Below are 14039 nucleotides of genomic sequence, written 5' to 3' on the forward strand. Positions count from 1 at the left end.
AATTCCATTGACTCTTTGTTTGTGTTCTAATTAACATTTCATATCAGAACTGTCTGGGAAAATGCCAGGTATTACATGTTGCAGGTGAGGTAAATGGAAAACATTTTTTTCCTTTTTTCTTTGCCTATAGCTGAAGATATAATTAGGACATGCTTGGTGTGATTCTCTACAAAATGTGAAATTTTAACTTGTCTCTGAAACTATAGTCAACTTCAGATGTTTCATTAATATCAGTTATCAAACCAACCTAGAGACAAATCAAGCAGTTCACCATGGCCTTGGTGCATGTCTAGAAAACTTGCTCTGCATTGGTCTATCTGCTACTAAAGACCCTTCTAGAAGGTGGCAGATGAGGCCCATGATGTTGAATTCTAACTTAATCAGTACTCAGTGCCACTTAGAAATCTTTTTTATTTACAGTTTACTATCTAAGATCCTCATTCTCGAGCCCCTAAACCTTTTCCTCCACTACACATTTCTACTCTGCATAGAACAAAAGAACACATTCTAGTCTTTTTCAAATACTGGATTCCCAGCATCAAAATCATCTGGGGTGCTTATTAAGAATCTAGATTTCTGGGGTGCCTGGGTGGCTCATTCGTTAAGTGTCTGCCTTCGGCTCAGGTCATGATCCCGGGGTCCTGGGATCGAGCCCCACATCGGGCTCCCTGCTTAGCGGGAAGCCTGCTTCTCCCTCTCCCTCACTTGTGTTCCCTCTCTTGCTGTGTCTCTCTCTGTCAAATAAATAAATAAAATCTTTAAAAAAAAAGTCTAGATTTCTGGGTCCAACACAGAATCAGAATCTGTATGTATGAGACTCAAGATTCTAGTTCAAAAGCTCCCTGGATGATTCTGATACACAGTCATGTTTGTGAACCACTGAACTTTATTCAAAAACAAGGTGGTCACAAGGTGAGCTCTCTCTTCACTTGAAAATCATCACATTTGTGTGCTCCCACCTCAGCCCCTGAGTGTATCTCATGGTTTCCTCCCGAGAGAGAGAGGTTTCACCCCACATTTTTCTAACCCTCCTGGCTTTGGGTGACTTTTTCTCTGCATCTAAAAATGTGCAGAACTTTTCTTTAACTTGTAGAAAGCTTCCATTTGTAGAATGCTTTTTCTTGACCCTGCAGCCCACTTAACTTAAAATCCCAAGTATTCTTTTTTCTCTTAAACGTCCTATACAATGGTGTGTATTGGTTAGTCATATCCCTCCCATCCATTCCTTCCTCAAGTTTCCAAAAACCGATCTTTTTTCTCATAACTCTAACAAAATTATCCTCTCACAGATGGGCCAGGGACTTCCTTCAAGCCCAATTCTGTTGGTAGATATAAGGGGCAGCAGGGGTCAGGGAAAGCTTTGCAAAAATTAAGAGGGCCTATGCACAGTTCTCTGTAATCCTATCCTTAGACTTTCCAGTTCATTACTGAGAGGGTTACTCCTCAAATACACTCCTTGGGCCTCTGTGCTTCACTCCACACACTCTGCCTCCGACCACGCATCCATTTCAGGAGCTGATCCACCACCACACCTCACCTATGCTGAGAACTGCCTAGTCAGCACTGCTTGGCATCCAGGATTCAGCCTTAAACTTCGACTGCTTCTTGGGTAGTTGCTTTGGATTTTTCTCTCATCAAAGCCTTTCTTTGAGGAAATAATACAAAAATTTACTTTGAGACTTAAAAAGAGAACTTCATTTGTTCAAGTGCTGTACTATAAAATTCCTACTTTGCTGATAAACTAGATGGCTTTATGATCTAATCAACTAAACAGATCCTTAGTTAACTAATCAGGACGAGATGAACATCTTGAAAAAGATTACATTTTACTATGTTTTACTGGAAAAAAAATACCTGGAGTGTATTCTTGCTCTTCAATGTACAACCAGGTCAACTCATTTTACTGTAGAACCTGTATCTGTCCATCTAAAATGAAACTTGGACTCCAAGGCTTCTATGAACTTCAAAAGCATGTATGTCTTATTTGAGAGAATCATATGGAATAAGGGAATTACACAGCTCTGTGGTAGGTCATAAATTGTCCTGTTATTGTTTGTTTTGGTTATAACTCAGACTGTACCTACAACGGTTCTAAAAAAATGTTAATTTCTTCTCCTAGAATTCCTTGATTTTCCAAAACAATATCTCGATGTGAGTTATTATTTAAAACAAGAGCTCTATCTGTTGTTACACCTTACAGTGACTGAAAATGCGGTTCATCTTTAAACCAGTCTACCAAGACTAATAGTGCAGAAACATGATTTGTCTCCTAATCAAGAACTTTAAATAGCCTCCTACTGCTTATATCATCAAATCCAAATTATTCTGCCAGGTGTTTGAGCACTCTCCTCTTGTTTTATATTAGTTCCTTCTTTGTCTCACAAACTGCCCTTTTTCATCAGGCTGATTTATCATATCCACCTTAGGCCATGTTTAAATGCATACATATGTCTTTGTTCACCCTGTTCTCTCTTCCTATCTCTTTCAAGTTTCTGATTTCTATAAGCAAAAAAGTAATTACCTGCTTTAAGGTAGTGAGATGTATTAGATAAGTTCATATGGCCCTATGCAAATCTAAGTTCTCTTATTATTTTCATAATTACAGAGTTTTAATTGTTATGATTTGAGCATATTTACTGGGTGAAGGTAAGCAAGCAACTGCCTGGAAAGAAATTAGCCATTTCCTATGTTCTGCAATTATAAACCTCAATTTATTTGATGGTCAATATCATGAATCAGTAGGGGTTTATATCTAACCTAAACAAGAGAAGAGAAATGGTTTACTTGGCTTCTGATTAACCAGAAATGATAAAATATCTGATAAGGAACTCCTTCTTACCTAGAAAATTAAACAAAAGTATAACTAAGAAGAAACTTCCAAATTTCTGTAATAAGAGTGTTCTAGAGCCAAAGGTTCTCAGTGTTATGGTCCCTGGAACAACAGAATCAGTATCACATGGGAACTGCAATTTCCCAGGCTATCTTCCCCACCTACTCAATCAGAAACTCCAGAGGTTTAACACTCTGTTTTAACAAGTCATGTAGGGCTTGCTTAGAACCCCAAGTCCATGGTGTGCAATACTGAGCTGAATATTGGAATCATCTGATGAGTTTTAAAGAAATACTGTTGCTCAAGCTCCACCACAAATCAATTAAATAATGTCCTGGAGTAGGGCCTGGATGATTCTCATTAGTAGCCAAGGCTGAGAACCACTCTTCTAGGTTCTTCAAATTTTTGTATGAAATGAAATTATTACCCATTAAATTGTCATAGCTCCAGAACAATGCCAGGGCATGTGTGTGTGTGTGTTTGAAGGAAGGGTAAGGAGACAATATGAAGCTGAGCTTTTTGATGAGCCCAGGTGAGAATATGAGGGGCCTTTAATGTTTCTATGTGCTGATTGAAATTTGACTCATCAGATTTATTTATTTGACAGAGAGAGAGACACAGCAGGGGTTGCTGCAGAGGGAGAGGGAGAAGCAGGCTCCCCATTGAGCAGGTAGCATGACTTGGGGCACAATCCCAGTACCCCAGGATCACAACCTGAGCTGAAGGCAGACGCCTCACTGACTGAGCCACCCAGGCGCCCTGTGACTCATCAGATTTAAATTTCTTCAGGGACTAGCCCAAGAAAACTGTCATTGTGTTAGGCAACCTGGCAAGATTTCTGATAACGTGGCTTCAAAATGATCTGTTATCATAGCACATATATACCTCACTATAAAGTTTTTGTAATTATGACTTCATACAGAAACCACAGTGCTGCCATTTGAGTTTTCTGTTCTAGGCTGCTAAACAGGTAATCTCCCTGAAAGGGCAGGATAGCTTTAGTTTGAATTTTAAAGCTTCCTTAAAAAAGTACTTTTAACATAATAGGCTTAGGAACCATCTGAGAACCAACTTGATCACTTAGAAAGTAATACAGCCTGAGCCACGCACAGATGATTATATGGTCCTCACGTAACTATGTTTCAGAGTTCTAATCACCGCATATACCCCTCACGAAATAGTTCATTGGCTCCATGGGACAGAAATGCGTAATTAGCATTATTTACGTCAATCCCGGCACTACTGACATTTTGAGCTAGGTAACTCTTTGTTGTGTGAGGTTGTCCTGTGCACTGTCAGCTGGTTAGCAGCTTCCCTTGCCTTTTCCCACCTGATACCAGTAGCACCATCCTCTCTAGTTATGACAACCAAAAATTCCTGCAGACACCCCCAAATGTCTCCTGGGCAGCTGCGGCGGCGGCGGGGGGGGGGGGCAAAATCTCCCAGGTTGAGAACCAGTGATTTAATGTTTCTTAATTTCACATGATCACGGAGTAATTTTTTTTAACCATCTACCTATTATTACCACTTATACATAATGTTCCTGGAAATACACATTGGGAAACACTATGTCCTCTTTCTTGGCTTTCTATGGACCCTAAAACTGCTCAGAATTTGGGGAGGACTCTGCCATACATTCTGACATATCCACTAAATTCTAATGGCTTTAAAATTGACATTCCACAGAGGATAGAATCATAGAGTTGACAGGTGGGAGTAGCAGACATTATCTTGAACTTCTATCTACAAATCATAAAACAATACCAAATACCACAGTCCTTCATACATCTATACCTCAATCTCCTCACCTTTCAACTGTAGAGAGCGCCCTTCTAATAACACTGATGTACGGGAAGCACTCAGTACAGCCTAGCACAGCATGTGTGATGAAAATGACAGAAGCAGTTGTCATTATGAAGGTGAGTACATCGGGCATAGTGTGTGAGAGGCTGGGTTCTAAAGTCCAAGTACATGGGTTTGAATCCCAGCCCCACAATTAACTAGCTGTCTCAACTTGGTCAAGTTACTTAACTCTGCCTCAGTTTCATCATTTGCAAAATGAATATATTAATATTGGCTACCTTATAGAGTTGCTATGAGGATTAAATACATAGGAAGAATCGAGAATGTTTGGGATTTGCTAAGAGTTGGTATTTGTAGTAATGTGTTGCAGTATTCATCCATCACATTGTAAAAGTATGGGTACCATTATGGCCTTATAGAAGCACCTACAGTTCCTTATCAATGTGATCAAGTTTATATTTCAATGACCAAAATAAAAAATAGCAAAATATAAACATATATAAATATGTTTGAGAGGTTTTACAGATATGGAAAAAAAGCCCACATCTACGAGGGAGGGAACTGTCAGACACCAACAGTGGCCCCCTTTACATGAGCACGAAAAAGAAATACTTAAATATTGCCCCACCAGGGGGTCTTCTTAGCTTCAACTAAATGTTCAGGTTAATAAAACTTTCATAGGCTATATTTGGCACCCCTCTACTTAGGGCATAGGATAGGAACTACTTGTTGCCATCAGGCTAGTATCAGACTTTCCTTTTCTGTGGAACTACTTGCAGAAATCTATCAGCTACCCAGGTGCTCCCATCTCCTTAGACAACAACTCAGATGGGAGGAGATGAGACCCACATTGGGTGGGTGTGGAAGCCGCCCTGGCTTAAAAGCCTCATTATCCACAGGAGCCAGTATCTCTTGTAATAACTCTTGAAGCATAGATTTCAGGATTCCTGCAAGAGACATGCCTAGAAAAAGAGCTGCTACACTACAGGAAGTCCAAAGCTATGGCTCCCCATCAGGTATTTAGAATTTATTTATTAAAAAAAAATTTATTTATTTGAGAGAGAGAGGGGGATTGAGAGAGAGCGAGAGAGAGAGCACAGGGGAGAGGCAGAGGAAGAGAGAATCTTGAACAGACTCCCACTGAGCATAGAGCCAAATGCGGGACTTGATCTCACGACCCAAAATCATGACCTGAGCCGAAACCAAGAGTCAGATGCTTAACCAACTGAGCCACCCAGGCGCCTCAAGTTTATTTCTTTATTTAAGATTTTATTTATTTATTTGACAGAGAGAGACACAGCAAGAGACGGAACACAAGCAGGGGGAGTGGGAGAGGGAGAAGCAGGCTTCCCGCGGAGCAGGGAGCCCGGCGTGGGGCTCGATCCCAGGACCCTGGGATCATGACCTGAGCCGAAGGCAGACGCTTAAGAACTGAGCCACCCAGGTGCCCCTCAAGTTTATTTTTTTAAAGGTATATTTGTTTATTTATATAGAGAGTGTGCACACACACATGAGCAGGGGAGTGGGGCCAAGGGAGAAGGACAGAGAGAATCTCAAGCTGACTCCCCGCTGAGTGGGAGGCTCTATCTCTAGACCCTGAGACCATGACCTGAGCCAAAACCAAGAGTCAGACACTTAACCAAATGAACCACCTAGGTGCCCCTAGAATTCATTTTTAGTCTCTCCCAATGCATACATAATTAAAAATCAGGGGTCATTTTTATCATAAGCAACGTTGCCTAGAAATAATGGACATTCTACTCTTATGGGGGTACCAATAAAACAGAGTTTCATAGTTAACTAAGATCAGAATCTCACGCAGAGAAAATTGCTCTACAGTCCTCTAGAGCAATGCTTCTCAAACTACATATTCTAACATACCCATACAATGGTAATATTCTATAAGGCACACTGGTGAAAACATTAATTATAAGTTCTTTATATTATAATAAGAAAAATAACACACAAGGTACTCAGGGAAATATTCAATACTGAATTTGATAAAACTTCCAAATAAAGCATAGCTCATAAGCAACCACAGCTGGGACCATAACTTTTTTGAAGTAGCCACCTGAATTTCTAATCAAGACATGATGAATGGTCTCTTCAAATTCTTGACAGTCAACACTACTGAGAAACTTTGTTTATAGAAATAGGAGACAACAAATGGCAGATGATTTATTGCTTTGTCTCTTGTGGTTGCAAACTCTCTTTTCCATTACCCAGAATTTGGATAATTTGTTCTCTTGAAATTGTGAACCAAAGGTACCACCATTCTTTAATTCTAATAGCTTTCCCTTTTCTCCCTTTGATAAATGCAGTGTTGAAATTTCTTGTGAAATGCAAATTGATTTAAAATCCAAACATTTCCAGGGGTGCCTGGGTGGCTCAGTTGTTAAGCGTCTGCCTTTGGCTCGGGTCATGATCCCAGAGTACTGGGATTGAGCCCTACCTCCGGCTCCTGGCTCTGCGGGGAGCCTGCTTCTCCCTCTGCCTCTCCCCCTGCTCGTGATCTCTCTCTCTCTCTCTCTCTTTCTCTCTCTCTGTATCTCTGTGTCTCAAATGAATAAATAAAATCTTTAAAAAAAATAAAAAAATAAAATCCAAACATTTCCATATCAAGTATTTTAGAAACAATGGTGAAGCTTTCTCTGGAACACAGATTACTCTGTTTGACTGAATTTTTCTTTAGGTTTAAATCCATTGCAATCACTAAAAGTCACTATAGAAGCATTTTAAATATCATTTTTCCAAAGCTGAATTCCAAGATGTTCTGAGTTCTTAATCTTTGTCAGTACGTGTTGACACATTTTCAGGGAGGCCCCATAATTTTTTATCAAGTTCATTCAGGTGCTCAAATGTCAATTAAGTAATCCAGTTGTAAAATCAAGAACTATCCACTAAATCTGCACAGTTAAATTATTTGCAAAATATTTTCTAATTCTTGACAAAAGTTTTCCTTTGGATCACCAAGGTACTTAAATCTGAAACAACAAAAAATGGCATTCTCATATTTTTTTTTCTTATGTCTTGGACTTCATTGTAGTCGCAATTTTGATAATATTTAATTTGGAATTCATAACCACAGGGAACCATTTACATATGGGCATTCCTTTGCAAATAAAATTATGTATTACTTGAATGTAGGATTGTCAGAATAAAATCTAGATGTAATATATATTTTTAAGAAGTATTTCCAGAGCGCCTGGGTGGCTCAGTTGGTTAAGCGACTGCCTTCGGCTCAGGTCATGATCCTGGAGTCCCTGGATCGAGTCCCGCATCGGGCTCCCTGCTCAGCAGGGAGTCTGCTTCTCCCTCTGACCCTCCCCCCATCTCATGTGCTTTCTCTCTCATTCTCTCTGTCTCTCAAATAAATAAATAAAATCTTTAAAAAAAAAAAAAGAAGTATTTCCATAATGTCTCATTTGCCTTAAATGTTTCATTGCCAGTAGGGTTTTTTTTTCCCCTCCTCAAAACAAAGTTCTTCCAAACATTTCACTTCTGTGATTGTACATAGTGCTGTTATCTAGCAGTTACTACTAACTATAGGTTTATCAATATTCAATAAAACTCATTTTCTGCAATAAAATTTTAATAATGTCCTGGTGTGTGTTAATCTCTGTTATCTGACATGTTGATCTAGTAGTAGTATTTTTTTTAAAGTCAGGTTTATTTAGGTACAATGTACATAGAGTAAAATTCTCTTTTTTTTTCTTTTTCTTTCCTTCCTTAATGTCCATCACTCAGTTACCCCATCCACTAGTGGCACTATTGATAGATTTCCTTTGCTTTTCTGGTAACAAATAGAATGAAAAAATGTCCACATAGGCTATTAAAATTGCAATTCTGCAATAGTGAGTTTTTCTCACATCAGATATTGTGTTCTTGCATTCCTACCTTCTTAAGCTTATTGATGAGATGTTAATCTAAAAACAGAATTTGGTTTCATATTTTGTTCTTTAATATGCCTTAAAAAGTTTCAAATCCTTTTCTGGGTACAGTGGATATCTTTTGGTAAGGTGTTGATATAGCTTGCTTGGAACTACTGATTCATTTGATAACATTTCCATATAAATGAGATATTTAGGCAAAGGACATGAACATTACTGTGATTCACAAATCCAAGTCTGAGATAGTTCTAATTATGTTGCCTAATTTATAATCTTTTTCCTTTTTGCCACTGTGTTTATCTTATAGTTCTAGTAATTTTCTAGCGTTAGTAATAAACTGTCAAAGAAGACATAAATAAATGGAAAGATGCCCATGGACTGGAAGAATTAATATTATTAAAATGCTCATGGATTGGAAGAATTAATATTACTGAAATGTCCATACTACTCAAAGCATTATACTGACTCAGTACAATCCCTATTAAAATTCCAAAGGCAGGGACGCCTGGATGGCTCAGTCAGTTAAGCGTCTGCCTTCATCTCGGGTCGTGGTCCCAGGGTCCTGGGATTGAGTCCCGCATCTGGCTCCTTGCTCAGTGGGGAGCCTACTTCTCCCTCTGTCTGCAGCTCCCCCTGCTTGTGCTCTCTTTCCTTCTGTCTCTGACAAATAAATAAATAAAATCTTAAAAAAAAAAATTCCAAAGGCACTTTCCACAGAAATAGAACAAACAATACAAATAAAATTTGTAAGAAACTGCAAGAGAATCCAGGTAGCCCCAGCAATCTGAGACAGAACAAAGCTGGAGATATCATGCTCCCTGATTTCAAATGATATTACAAAGCTAAACTAATCAAACCTGTATAGTATTGGCATTAAAGCAGACACACAGACCAAGAGAACAGAATAAGGAGTCCAGAGATAAACCCCTGTATATATGGTCAATTATTTTATGACAAAGGAGCCAAGAATATATAATGGGGAAAGAACAGTGTGTTCAATAAATGGTACTGGGAAAACTGGACAGCCACATGCAAAAGGATGAAACTGGACCACCATCTAACACCATACACAAAACTAAATCAAAATGGATTAAAGACTTGAACACAAAACCTGAAACCATAAAACTGCTAGAAGAAAACATAGGTGGTAAACTCCTTGAGATTGGCTTTGGTGATGATTTCTTAGATTTGACACCAAAAGCACAGACAACAAAAGCTAAAATAAACAAGCAGGACTACATCAAATTAAAGAGCTTCTCCACAGGGAAAGAAATCATCAAAATGAAATCTACTGAAAGGGAAAAGATATTTGCAAATCATATATCTGATAAAGGATTAATATCCAAAATATATAAGGAACTCATATAACTCAATAACAAAAAACTAAACAATCCAATTAGAAAATGGGCAGAGGATCTGTATAGATATTTTTCCAAAGAAGACATACAGATAGACAATAGGCACATGAAAATATGGTCAGCACCACTAATCACCAGGGAAATGCAAACCAAACCATAATGAGATATCATTTGACCTGTCACAATGGCTCTTACCAAAAAGACAAGAAATAATAGGTATTGGCAAGGATGTGGAGAAAAGGGAACCCTCTTACACTGTTGGTAGGAATGTAAATTGGTACAAGTACTAAGGAAAACAGTATGAAGTTCCCTCAAAAAAATAAAAAATAGAGCTACCACATGACCTAGCAATTCCACTATTTGGGTGTCTATCTGAAGAAAACAAAAACACTAATTCAAAAAGATATATGTGCCCCTATGTTAACTGCAGCATTACTTAATAATAGCCAAGATATGAAAGCAACCCCGAGTGTCCATTAAAGAAGATAAAGATGTGATATATATATATACATATATGTGTGTGTGTATATATATATATATGTGTATATATATATATATATATGTGATATATATATATCTCACACAGTCAATGAAATCTTGCTACTTGGCAACAACATGGATGGACCATGAGGGCAAGTAACTTAAACATTTTGTAACTCATTTGTAAAACAGAGATAATAATTGTATCTATCTTATAGTGTTTTGTGAGGATTAAATGATTTAATATATATAAATACTTTGCCTAGAACATAGTAAACACCAATAAATCATTGATATGTAAAATACGGGGATTCACTTTGGTGTGCACTCATACAACTCTCTAGCCAACAGTGTTCCCCCATACCTCATGGCTACCCTTCAATTCCAGTCACTCTTGTTCAAGGTCTAAGTCCTAACAAAACAGGATTGTTTTGTCTTGATCAATTCCATTCTCTGTTCTCTGTGCTCTTCATGATCTCCCTAGTTCCTGACCCTTTACCTAGTTTCCTTTTTACTCACACCAGAGTTGACCAGAGTCCCCACTATGCCCACTTGCTGGGCAAGATAACCGGCAGCATATAGCTGTGTACTCACTCAGGTTGATATTCCAACATATTTAGACATTTCCTTAAAGCTTATTCCTGACAAAATTGTTATGCCTAACACATAGCACTGAGTTGATATTTTAGAATAGAGTTGATAAAAAGAACTATTTTCTCACCTAAAGGAATTGTGTTAAACATTGTAGAACTGCACATCTGATGTATTTTGCTACACTTGAAAAATATGCAAAGGCATTATATTTTTTCACATTACTTTTAAAAGGAGTTTAGTTTAACATGTTTTCATCTCGTTGACCCAATATTTCCTATTTTTAACTTCCAATTTAGCTGATTCAAAGTTTGTGCCACCCAAACGATTGTCTTTTCATAAGGTTTCTGGTATTTGGAGTTCAGGCCAGGGAGGAAAAATTAACATCAACTTTAACCCATAAAAAAATAAAATATGATTCCAACTCTGCCTTCTTAAGTGAGACTTGCGTATTCCCATCAAGCATCACGACTATCAGTCCAAAGTAGTATAAAACATCAACTCAGTTCCCTGAGTAGAGTGCTCATTAGTCTAGAAATACCATTAATTTCTTGAATTGGACAAAAGCAGTTTCCATATTCATCTTTCATACTTTGTCTTGTGCTAGTAAAAAGATGAAAATCATTTTACATTTGGCAAAATTTGACTCCTCTCATAATGGGGAATGAATTATCACAAATGGCACTTCTTGATATCTGGGTTATTAGGTGATTTTTTTAAATAAGAGAAAGCTATGAAAACATTTCATATATTAATCAAGAAGTATTAAAAATCAGCAAATAGACCATTTTTGCTGATCAGTCACCATTTAAGATCTATAATCTCTTCTCCAAAAACTTATAAAGAACTACTAAGGCAGTGGGGGGGATGACAATTCTAACATTTTTTTTTTTTTTACAACAAAGGGCTTTATAGTCTATTGTATGTTAATTCTCCATCTTAAAAAAAAAAACAAAAAACCTCACTCAACCCCAATTCTTTCATCTACCACCTCACTTCTCTTCTATTTTTGGCATCCCACAATTAGTAGGTCCAAACCCAAACTCTTTTTTTCCCAACAAATCTGTTCCATCCAATCTTTTGTGTCTCAGATAATAGCAACTCTTCTTGCTCAGCCAGCGGATCATTAAAGTCATCCTAGATTCCTCTCTGGTTGTCCACCTTACATATAGGCCATAAAAACATCCTGTTGGCTTGACCCTCAAATTACTTCCCACTTCTCATCACCTCCACCTGGTTCATCTCTCACTTCAATAATTATAGCCTTCAAATTGGTCTTACTGTTTCAACCCTTGCTTCTCAAAAGTCATATCTCTACACAGCAATCAGAGCAGTCCTTTTCAAAATGTAACTCAGATCATAACACTTCTCTGCTTGAAGTCTGTCCCTGGTTCTCCACTTTTCTCAGAGTAAAAGCTAATGTTCATACAATGGCTGGCAAGCCCCTTCATTATCTGTTCCCTAGCTCTCATTCACTCTACTGTGGTCACACGAGCCTTCCCTTTTCTTCTTGACTATGCCAGGTAGGCTCCTGCCTTGGGATATATGTATTCACTTTCCTGCTCTCTGGAATGCTCTTTCTCCCACCAGCACATCATTCACTCCTTCTCTTTCCAGTCCTTATTCAAATGGCAGCTTGTCAATGAGGTCTACCCTGACATCCAGTTAATTCACAACTTCTAGCCCCAGAACTCCCAATCTTCTTTGCTTACTCTTTTTTCTCTAATACTTATCACCATCTAGCTTCTCTGTAATTTACTCAGATACTGTTTATTATTGTCTCCTCCTGCTAAAATGTAAGCTCCATGAGGGCAACAATTTTGATCTGGATGGTTCAATAATGTATCTCTAGTACCTAGAACAGTTCATGCTACAGAGTGGGTAATCAGTACATTTTGCAGAAGGATTGGACTCTTATAAGCATCTCTGTTCTTTCTTCAAATTATTTCTCACTCTAATTAAGCTCTTTCAGATTTATAATAAATCTACCATTTAAAAATTTGATTAAAGTGTTATTCTTCTCTCCCTCTTTTTGCCAGTAGGAGAGCTGTCCTCAGTGTTACCTGACTCAGTCAAAACTACAGTGCTGCATAAGGGACAGTAAAAGCATTCTTAAGGAGTTCTTTTTTCTTTCCATGCAGCAGAGAATGGGAATTTGGTGGTAAAGCTAAACCCCTATCACCTTCCCAGGAAAGACTGTCTCAACAGCTGTTGTCCACCCAACTAAACAACAATGGGGGAAAGCCAGTATCATCTTTAAATTCTACTGCCTATTGTGCTGAATTCTAAAGCTATTCATAGGGGCACCTGGGTGGCACAGTCGGTTAAGCATCTGCCCTGGGCTCAGGTCATGATCCCAGTGTCCTAGGATGGGGCTCTGTGTCACTCCCTGCTCAGCGGGGAGCCTGCTTCTCCCTCTCCTCCCCACTCGTGCTCTCTTTCACTATCTCTGTCGCTATCTCTCTCAAATAAAATCTTTAAAAAAAAAGCAATTTACAGACTCACATTTGTATGATTCTTCTATTTCAGAAACAAATGTGTTTAGTAATAATAAAGAGTATATGTGAGTGTGTGTTATTGATCTATATAAATACCTTAAGCTATCAATCTCCTTTTATTTCTAGATTGCATTTTTAATCTTTAAATTTTTATTGTTATGTTAATCACCATACATTAGATCATTAGTTTTTGATGTAGTGTTCCATGATTCATTGTTTGTGCATAACACCCAGTGCTCCATGCAGAACGTGCCCTCTTGGATACCCATCACCAGGCTAACCCATCCCCCCACCTCCCGATATCAAGCTCCTTTTATTTCTAAAAAAAAATCTTATCTCTACTAAGGAAAGTTGAAATAGTATGTAAAGCAAATCATGTACCTACTTTTTATACATTGCCATCTTTTTTTTTTCTCAGGAATCACAAAATATCAAAATTATCTTTGGAATACTGATTAAAAATAGATGGCATTATATAATATAAACATAGAAGAAGCATAACAGTGCACTACTCTGTAATATAATGTCTACAAGTAAAGGAAAGCTAAATGGAAAAAATAAATAACATTGTTGTGAGTAAGATTCATTT

The 14039-nt window shown here is 37.9% G+C and overlaps 1 protein-coding gene across 1 annotated transcript in view; it reads right to left on the bottom strand.

The window, feature by feature from the left end:
- DNAH6 (dynein axonemal heavy chain 6) overlaps window positions 1-14039 on the bottom strand; it is a 241149-nt gene that overhangs the window by 184497 nt on the left and 42613 nt on the right. The window lies entirely within an intron of this gene.

Source organism: Callorhinus ursinus, unplaced genomic scaffold (genome assembly GCF_003265705.2).
Source record: "Callorhinus ursinus isolate GAN/ISIS: 27379988/994484 unplaced genomic scaffold, GSC_fseal_2.0 scaffold10, whole genome shotgun sequence".
NCBI classification, from domain to species: domain Eukaryota; kingdom Metazoa; phylum Chordata; class Mammalia; order Carnivora; family Otariidae; genus Callorhinus; species Callorhinus ursinus.